This window comes from Bidens hawaiensis, unplaced genomic scaffold, assembly GCF_021521415.1.
Source record: "Bidens hawaiensis isolate Kalapana, Puna unplaced genomic scaffold, B.hawaiensis_p1.1 tig00010256_1, whole genome shotgun sequence".
NCBI classification, from domain to species: Eukaryota; Viridiplantae; Streptophyta; class Magnoliopsida; order Asterales; family Asteraceae; genus Bidens; species Bidens hawaiensis.
Genome location: NW_027491777.1, coordinates 740,703 through 751,959, shown reverse-complemented (window position 1 = coordinate 751,959; position 11,257 = coordinate 740,703).

Genomic DNA, 11,257 nt, shown 5'->3' with positions numbered 1-11,257 from the left:
TTGAGAACATGTCTTGGTCTCATTTTGGTCATAGCCCTAACTTTTGAACCCAAAATTTGTGTTTGATATCAACTGAAAATGAGATGTTAGGGCATTTAATTAGTGAATGGGAACAAGCAGATTGGTAGCATTCGTATCTTGAATTGATGTTTGATGTGGCACGGGCAACTTGTCAAAAAATTTGAGGGTGGCTGGAAAACAGTTTGTCGCTAGAAAAACGTGAATAATAGGGGTGGTCGACGGATATTTGCTTTGCTAATGTAGAAAATATTAACGAAGGTTTGAAAGTTGATTAAATCAAGAGGTTAGGCTTTTTTCTAGGTTCTTAATGAATTTGGGGTTCTTGATTTCAAAGATAACGATTGAAGCTTTTGGTGTAATGTTTAAGTTACATTGGGGAAACGGAAAGAGAATAAGGTTTGTGAAGATGAAAAATCAACGGTTATGGACATGGAGGAGGTGACAATGGTGGTTATGGACATGGAGGAGGTGACAATGGTGGTTATGGACATGGAGGAGGTGACAATGGTGGTGAAGATGGAGGTGGAGGTGATGGAGACAGAGGGACACAAACTGTAATTCTTGAAAATGACGATAACGTGATAAAATGGAATAATAGTCATTTCGGTTTTACGTTGGATGAACGTGATGACGGATGCATGCAAACCGACTAGCAAACAAACCACATTGACTCAATCAGATCATTTTGTGTTTGAAAGGCTCAATGTGTTTATGCCATGAAATAACAGGGACACACATATAAATTCTTTCTTTAAGTTATCTCTATTACAAACAAAGCAAAATCTTGTTAATTTTTTAGGTCATTATTGTCACTTGTTACTTTGTTAACATCCCACTCAAATTTTTAACCTCTATTCAAGTAAAGCTGAAAACAAAAATGATTTTAGTTTAGGCCAATGTTACCAGTGTTATTTTGTTAGCATTCAACTATAGTTTTTTGATCATTTTTACCGGAAGTTTTTAATGAGTTTTCTTTATTAATGTTAAAACTGATTTCATAGTTTAATTAAATTAAGAAAACACCATTTCCTTATTATAAATAATCAAATTGAGATTAACGATATTACAATATAAATCCAATAATTCAAAATTTATATAGTGAATATTGAAGATTAAGCATTCATTTTTAAGTCTTTAACTTTTCTGTTTTCTCATAAATAAATAATAACCTTAATTATTCATTTATTATAAGCATAATAATATAATATATATATAATTATTAGATCCAGTAAAGCAAAATCATTTTTGTTACCTATCAAAATTTTATACCACTATTGACACTTATCACTTTATTAGCACCTTACTCTAATTATTTTGTTTCAATTAAAAACCCTTAACTATTTACTTACTAGGTTAGTTACTGTAACACCCCAACCTGGAGTGGGCTGATGTGTCACCATTTACAGTAATCAGAAACATAAGACATAATTCCATTTACTTAAAAGTCAGAGTTACAAGCCAGTAGTCCAAAACAATAAGGTCCAAATACATATTATTTAAACATTTCACAGATAACTAGCAACTTCAGATAGCATCCTACTATTTTATTTCACTTTCTCCATCCCGCCCAGAGTAACCTATGAACCTGTGTGAGGAAAAGTTTACGGAATGAGCCGAATGCCCAGTACGGAATAATAGGCTCAAAATAACAACGACAACTGTAATTAACAACATAAGCTATAGCATGATCAGTAATATAACAACAGAAACATAATCAGTAATACGATACGATATAGAGCAATTTAAAGAAACAAATCGTATCTTACAGATGTACCCATGAGCCCGACAGAAACATATAATACGTGACGATATACAGGTAGCTACTCCTGTATATCAATCACACGAAATGGCACGGGTTGGCATACCCACAACCATTTCCCGTAGCAGAAACCGTAGCATATCTATGACCGATCCATACGCCTCCTAATAGCTATGGGCCACACCTGCCCTTAAGAGACGCCGTGAACTAATCTCTCTGTCACGGTAGGAGCACATGTTGTTTATGTCACAACAACATGTCCATGGGACACTTCACGAGAAGCTAGAACTCAGGGTAACATAGCACAATCAATCATAACATATATTTAATAAACCATAAATAATAACCATAACATTATAATTAGTATCGGAACATGCGTTAATGAGCACAGTATCATAAAAGATATATCGCATGCTATCAAGTCAAATAACAAATCACAATCGGAACATGAATTGAACGGACGGCCAAATGAATCGAGTTGTCAAAGAACGTTAGGAGTTCCAAAGGAGTATATATATATATATATATCAACAGGGCTTATAACAAACAAATATAATAACAATAAGGAGGGGGTTAGGATCCGTACCTTGAATGATAATTTATAATGATGCTAGACTTGTTCTTTTAGGAAGTTGTAATAACCTACAAGTAATTCCTACAAGTACTTCCACATCTAAAACATGAAGTGCCATAGTTTTCGGACCTACCAGCTTCATTCCATTTATTTTGGTGGTTGGAATTGGTATTGTGTGGGACATGATAATTATTGGCTCTCTGGTTACGACCACGACCACGGCCACGACCACGACCGTAAGAGTTATTGTTCCATTTGAATGGATGATTACGATCATTAAAATGCCTTTTGTCAAAATGACCACGTCCACGTCCACGGCCTCGTCCTCGACTTTGTTCCCATTTATGATCAGAATTTTTATGAGAACTTTTGTGAGCAACATGTGCTTCTGGTATTGCTAATGAACCCATGGGACGAGATTGATGATTTTTCATCAATAATTCATTATTTTTCTCTGCTACAAGGAGTAATGCATTTAGATCAGAGTATCTCCTAAAATTCTGCAAACGATAATGTGTTTGCAAGTTTATATTTGATGTATGAAACGTGGAGAAAGTTTTCTCTAACTTTTCTTCCTCTGTTACGGAATACCCACAAAATTCTAGCTTTGAACAAATTCGGTATAAAGCAGAGGTGTAATCATTTACCCTCTTAAAATCTTGGAACCTAAGACTGTTCCATTCATCTCTAGAAGTAGGAAGTAAAACTTCCCTTAGATGACCGAATCTGCTTTTCAAATCTTCCCATATCATATATGGGTTATCATAATTAAAATACTCATGCTGTAATAATTCATCAATATGTTTATGGATGAAAACATCAGCTCTTGCTTTATCCTGGTCAGAGCAATCATTGTATTCTTGGATTGTGTCTAACACATCCATAGATTTTAAATGTCTTTTGACATTTGCTGTCCAAGACATATAATTTTCTCCAGAAATGTTGAGTGCAGGGAATTCGAGTTTTGCTATATTTGACATTTTGTTGCTAAACATAATAGAGCAAATAATAAGATAAATATTAGAATCCATAATATCAATCAACAATGAGATACAATACATTGGTAGAGCTATAAACATATAAAAGAAAAAAAAATGCCGAAATCTTCAGATGAGAGATTAAAAATTAGAATGAGAAGTAGTATAAGCATTATAGTGACCAACAGTAAAACCGGGTGAATCATTTTGAGAACTTTATCTTGGATAAATTTAATAAGAAGAATGTTTGTTGTAAATGAAATGAGGTTAATGATTGGTTATTTATAGTGAAAATTTATAACCTTTTTACAACGGTTATATTACCGTTTTATAACGGTAACATTACCGTTTGTATGTGTGTGTGTATATTAATTATTTTAAAGTAAGATAATAAATAAGATATTAAATACAGTTTATTATATAAAATATATAGTTAGTATGCACAATAATAAGAATAGAATTGTTAGTGTATATAAATCTAACTTCTAAATGAGATATTAGTGTGCATATATAAATAAAAGTTAGAATAGTTATCAAATTTTAATAACAATGTTTATACACATTATTGCTATTATTTAGTATATTAGTTAGTATATGTATATACATAGATATATATCTAATGTACATAATTAAAGAAGTGTTTATGATGCTTATGTAGATACCTTTGTGTCTATTACCTTTCTTGGTTAGGATATAAGCGGCTCGTGCTGATAACGTGTTATGATATTAGCCCTAAATATAACAAGCTTATTAGAATAATATATGAACTTGGAGTTAACAAGAAACAAAGAAATATGAGAATATGAGAATTTTTACTGGATACATTAAATCGATCAAGATACATAGTATTTATAATATCAAAACACTGTTTATAATCACTATTTAGGGGGACAAGATTATATCATTGGTTTGACAAATGAAAAGTGTGTCATACACAAAAAGTGTCGGTGGTTCACAACATGGCTTTCTTTTTCATCGCCTAAGCATTATACAGTAGTGCTTGTATATATGCAACTGAAAGTTTCGGTTGTGTTTCGTAAGGATTGCACGAAAGGGCGGGTCAAGGCTCATGTGAGGTTGACCCACCAACATTATTAAACCTTTTTCCCCCTTGTTTTCAAGTTTATTAAGGGTTAACGTCGTATAAAACTGATCGTTTTCAACATCCTAGTTGTTTAGTCCTTCTTTATCTTTTAATAGTTACAAGTGGCGTTGGATAAAACCAATCAGCTTTATAAAACTTTATCGGCCGAGTCTCTTTTGAACTTAAATGTGATTTTTTTCTTCAAAAACAAACCTAATTGTAATGATATGTTTTTCAATAATTTTAAATAATATCTTTTTGTTTTCTAAGTTATATTTGTTTTTTTTAAGTTTTGCTTACTGTAATAATTAATTTGATTATCTAAATAAATATAAAAAATATAAATAAAATACATGGAAGAATGAATAAATAGTGAAGAATATCCGTCACATCACATAGTGGTCTAATGTAATGATATGATGTTTGTTTTTCAAAAACGATATTATGAGTTCAAATTCTTAGGGCATTCGTGGTGGATGGGCTAAAATCACACACTTTTTCTGTCACGTAGACACAAGGGCATTTTTCTAGTTTTATGCGAAGTGGTTGAAGTTGTTGCAATAATTAAATAATTCTTTAAATTATATAAATACTAAATTAATTAAAAGAATTGGGGTGATGACATGTGATTAATGGATGTTGGTTGAATCAATGGTGAATACCTATTTCTTTGCGCTCATACGCCGTCCCACGGAAACATGCAAACCGGTTTTGGACAAAAACACCCCATAGCTATGTGGGGGCGTTTTTGGACTAGAAGAAGCCCCAATACAGCTGCCATAATTTTGCATGTTGCGGGCTTCATGTAGAGGCGGTATGCCGGTATCACCTATAGAGGTTGAAGTCATTGCAAAATATATATAGATACAAGGAGGAATGAATAAATAATGTACAATATGTATCACATCATGTAGTGGTATAATGATACGGTGTTTGCCTCTTAAAAACAATATGGTGGATTCAACTCGTTAGAGCATTCGTAGTGGATGGGCTAAAAACACCCATTTTTCTGTCACGTGGACACAAAGGTATTTTGCTAGTTTTATGTGTAGTGGTTGAAGTCGTTGCGATAATTAAATAATTTTGAAATTATAAATAATAAATTAACTAAAAGAACTAGGGTGATGTCATGTGATTAATGGATGTTGGATGAAATAATGGTGGGGGCCTATTTCTTTGCGCTGATACGTCATCCCACAGAAACATTTAAACCGGTTTTGGACAAAAATGCCCCCATCCGTTAGTGCGTGGGGGCATTTTTGGACAGAAAGAAGCCTAATAAAGCTACCATGATGCTTCCTATTGTGGGCTTCATGGAGGGGCGGTATCGCCTATGTGGTGTAGTGGTTAAAACCGTTGCAAAACAAATATAAAATGTAAGGAAGAATGAAAAAATAATATAAAATATGTATCAAATCGCATAGTGATATAACGATATGGTGTTTGCCTTTCAAAAGTCATATGGGGATTCAAATCCTTAGGGCATTCGCACTAAGGGCTAAAAACACTTTTTTCTATCACATGGACACAAGGGCATTTTGCCAGTTTTATGCGTAACGGTTGAAGTCGTTGTAGTAATTAAATAATTTTTAAATTATATAAATAAATTAATTAATTTAAAGAATTGGGATGATGTCATGTGATTAATGGATGTTGGTTGAATTAATTGTGGGTAGGGATGAGCATTTTGTCTCAAATACTCGTACCCGTACCTATACCCGTACCAATTAAGCCTATTCGGTACATGTATTGGAACTCATTTCTGTTGAATTTTGGTACAGGTACAATCGGGTACATGTACGGGTACGGTACGGGTACATTTGGTATTTTATACTTGTTTGGAGTATATAAAGGTCTAATTGAGATTCTTCATATTTAATGTATAAAATAAATTCTCCAACCATGTTATTATTGAACAAGTACCAAACATTTCTTTAAAATTAAATAATATAATATCTAAGACTCAAACCAACAAACAAATCACTTAAAGTTGGCGACCGAATTAGGCTTCTTCAATATTATCTTATTATTAAATTGACGACCAATTTGGCACCTATACTAATTTGGTACCCATCAAGTACCTGTGCAGGTACCGATACCCAGACTAATTCAGGTTGTTTGTTACTCGTATCGATACCGGTTTCAAGATCGTCGAAGATTTGGAAATAAAAAAGCAAAGTGGTACAAAAACGGGTATTGTACCGGAATACCCGTACCAATACACGTACCCGTACCCATACCATGCCGAAAAATTTGGTACACGTATTGGTACGTGTTTTTATTGATTTTTGGTACGAGTACAATCGGGTACAGGTACAAGTACGGATACATGTACCGTCCCACGCTCATCCCTAATTGTGGGGACCTATTTCTTTGCGCCAATATGCCTTCTCACAAAAACATGCAAACCGGTTTTAAACAAAAACGCCCCATGGCGGCGTGTGACATTTTTGGACCGGAAAAAGCCCCAATACGGATACCCAAACAGATACAAAGTCAGAGAACTATAATGGGAAAAAAAATTAATATAGTTTAAAAAAATTAAAATAATAATAAGAATAATCTAGAGTTTTATTAAAGGAAAATTAATGAATTAAAAACAACTGTTAAAGATAAACACCCTTAATTTCCTCTTACTTTATTAAATAAATAAAAAAACAACGAAGACGACTACTACTACTACATATCTGACAAGCCGGATTCAGAGTGAGAGCATAATATTATTACATTACATTACATTACAATTTCAAACCATAATATTATTATTACATTACATTTCATATCTTTAAATACCTCTTCACTTCTTCAATGCAATTACTACAATTCATTTCAATTTCAACTCACATCATCACCATAACAATAACAATAACTTGTGCTCTCTGAATTATAATTATGCATCCTTCAAAAACTACTACTGACGTCACCAATGCGGTAGCAGCAGCTTCTTCATCGTACGTTCAGTGCACCATATGCATTGAGCCAGTCATCGATGAAGGTGACAGGTCCATCGCAAGGCTTCCATGCGGACATAAATTCCATCTAGGTAGTTTCAGTTTCTGATTCTTGTTTAGTTTTGATTTGTGTTGTGAATTGATCGTAACGCGGTTCGGTTTGGTGTTGTAATTTGTGTTTGATTGATTAGGAGTGTTGTTTGTGTGATGTTTTAATTTGATGTGTTTATTTGGTGATTGTCTGATTGATTAAATTTATTTTTTTATTTAAATTGGAAGAGAGTAATTAGGTTTACTTTAATAATTTGATAAATTTTATGTAGTTGGGGAAATCATACTGAATATGATATATTTGCAAATGAAGTGATTAATATTAACTAAATATGTTTCATAATTTGTGTGATAATGTTTAGTTGATAAATGGATGTTTTAATTTGATGTGTTTGTTTGATTAAATTGGAAAAAAGAGGAATTTGATGTGTTTGATTAAACTGGTTATAAAATATTTGATTAAACTGGAAAAGAGGAATTATATTTTTTTTATTCTTTAAGAGGAATTAGGTTTACTATTGATAACAAAATTTGATAAAAAAAAAATTGGAAAAATATGACTAACATTAATGGATTTATAGAAATATGAAACAAAATTTGCAGAAAAAGTTTTAAGTAATTTCGTTGTAGTTTATTTACGAATGAAGTGATTAATATTTTATGTTTATGCTTTATAATTTGTGTTAGAGATAGCTTTTATTGATTAGTAGTGTTCATTTGGTAAATTAGATGTTCTTATTTGATGTGTTTGTTTGATGATTGATTATAAATATATCTTTTAAATTGAACTGGGAATAGAGGAACTAGGTTATAAAATTATATTTAAACACTTAAATTTTTTATTTTTTACGAACGGAAAATTTCTTACTTCGCGGAACTTGACTGATAACGAATTTGAGAAAAAATGGAGAAATCAGATTAACATTCATTGATTTACATAGATCTAAACGTTACTAATATGTACTTCTTAATTTCATTGTAGATTATTTACATACTATTTGCATATGAAGTGATTAATATTAACTAAATGTGTTCTATAATCTAACTTGCTGATGATGCGTAGATTGCATCGGCTCTGCCTTTAATTCAAAAGGGATGATGCAATGCCCAAACTGCCGAAGGATCGAACCCGACAGTTGGCTATATGCAGATGGTCCGGCTGGTGCAAACTTTCAAGCGCGAAACTGGGTGGCGGCGCCACATAATGAGGTTTATTATAGGGAGGTGAGCACTTCACATATTCTCATTACTAGTTTGATTGATAAATGATACTCATTAGTTGTACCTTTTTTCAGCCAACAATTCAATGGCACCCTTATGGTGGGTTTAACGGTCAGTCGACACCTGAGTAAGACAACTTTATACACTGTTGTAATTAAATATTCGTGCGCACACATGTGTGTTGGGGTGGGAGCAGTCATGAACCCTAAATAATATTTTCCTAACTAAAAGATACTAAAGTTTGAGGCACGTGCGCTTATCACATCGCTATAAATACGCCAACACAAAAAGCAGCAAATCTGTTGCTGATGTGGAAATTGTTTAGGGTTTTGGTTTACTCTTATAGTATAATGATTATAGTTGAAACAAAGTATACTATAAGGAAAATAATTATATTTCGCAACGTGTGTTGCCTCATGACTTTCGTGTTGGCTTCAAAATGGTCTGCTGATTAATTGAGGCTTTACGAATACACTGTTAATAATCAAAACATATTAGCTATTGTGTTTACATATCTAGCTACTGTTTGAAGTTAAAAGTGTATATACCAGTATGCCATCACAAGTTCAAGATGAAAATTGATAAAACTCAGCACTTAGCATGGAATCTTTACATTTTAAAAAAAAAGGAAAATAAGCAGCCATCTATATTATCTTACCATATTAAAATAATATATAAAATTATAATTTCCAACTAAAAAAAGGCTCCTAAAACTCAAGAAAAAATTTTAACTTAGTACCCGATTCACATTGTTGTTTCCATCCCTAAGCGCAGTTATTTTTGAGTTGATACTTTACTGGCTACTGTAGTTATTTGTTTTTTAATTTTTCTTTACAACCAGCTTTTATCCGGTGTCTGAGCTTTCCATATTTGCATTTATTTTCAGGGAAATGACCGCTTTATCAAATGTAGCTCCCTTTGTGGGAAACTATGTTTTTGCTCGTGACCATCCACTTGCAGCTGCACAAGCTTCGGCGCGCTCTAATTACAATGCCAATTCTAACTACTATCATCCCTTAAATGTCCATGCTGCCCCAAGTAATCATATTCTTTCAACTTGCATCCATCACCTAACCCGGGGCTGGAACTGTCATTTCATTCCTCACGATGCAAACACGTATTTTACTAATCATGTCATTTTGATTCCAGGCAATCCTCTTGTCGGATCAACTCATGGTTGGCCTCAAGGCCCTCAATCAACTTACTATACCACCCCAAGGTAACCTCCTCCTCTTAACTTATATCACAAGCACACGCTAAGTGTGTTTCTATATGTCCGTTTACATCTTTAAAATTATAACTAAAAATGCATACTTTTTTGTATAGTTTTGTCATACCTGCTTCAAATTAGTTCTTGGTCCGGGTCAAAATGGGTCGGGTTGATCCAAAATACGTTTTGTTCATAATTTGTTTTGTTTTTATTACGAAAACTGTTAGGTTTCAAACAGTGGTTGTTTAAAAAAAAAAACAATTTAAGGCGGCCACAATCATGTATTGCCACATTTGACATGTTTCTTATATGGACTAGTTTCTTTTATTATGTTATATTTTTCATTAAAGCGCTGCCTTTTTTCACATATTTTAATTTTTTTATTTATAAAGGCCTGTTTCAAGAGAGACTCCGGTCATGACTAACTCCCAGTCACATGAAAGGAGCCAGATTCCTCATGCGACCAATCATCTTGGACAACCAAGTGCGTTTACAGTCACGCCCACGCCGACAAGTTTTATTATATCTGGTGGTGGATTGCTGCAGCCTATTATAGTTCCAAATCTCACTTATCAGCTTAATAGTCATGGGGTGCATGGTGTGCACAACAACGAAGCTGAAAGAGGCGAGTCAGCAAATGTTCCTGCTATACGTGGAACGCATAACCATCCCAGGCCTTAGAAAGGTCGGGTCTTCGGTGAATTGTCTTTTAGGAACTATTATATATGATTGGTAATTGCTAACTTTACATACCTTAGAATTCTAGAATGTTGGTAAAATGGTGTTGTTTTTTTTTCCTTGGGTACCCATATGAACTTTTGTATATGATTTTGGTAACCAAGGAGAAGTTTGTAATTTTGTATGTTGTGGCTTTCTTTTTCATTGCTTAAGCACTATACAGTAGTGCTTGTATTTTGCGTTTCATAAGGACTGTAGGTAGCGAAAGGGCGGGTCGGAATATTTGTAGGCTCAGGTGAGGTTGACCCGCCAACATTTTTAAACCTTTTTTTCTCTGTTTTCAAGTTTATTAAGGGTTAATGTCGTATAAAACCTTATACCGACCATTTCTTCAAGATCCTAGTTGTTTAGTCCTTTTATATCTTTTAATAGTTACGAGTAACGTTAAAAAAACAATCAACTTTATAAAACTTTATCGGTTGAGTATCTTTTGAACTTTTTTCTTTAGTGTTTACTTTCAGTAACTTGTTCTTATTATTATATTAAATTGCATATAAGCAGTTAACATTTGTTAAACTAGTCAAAGAACACTGAAAAAGTGAAAAGTTAGGTTAAAACAAAAATGTTGAATGTTAGATTTTATCTGATATGTTTTGGGTGACTTTTAAACTGAGTATGACTTGAACAAACTTGTTTTTATTATTAATTAATGGGTTGGGGACATAAATCTA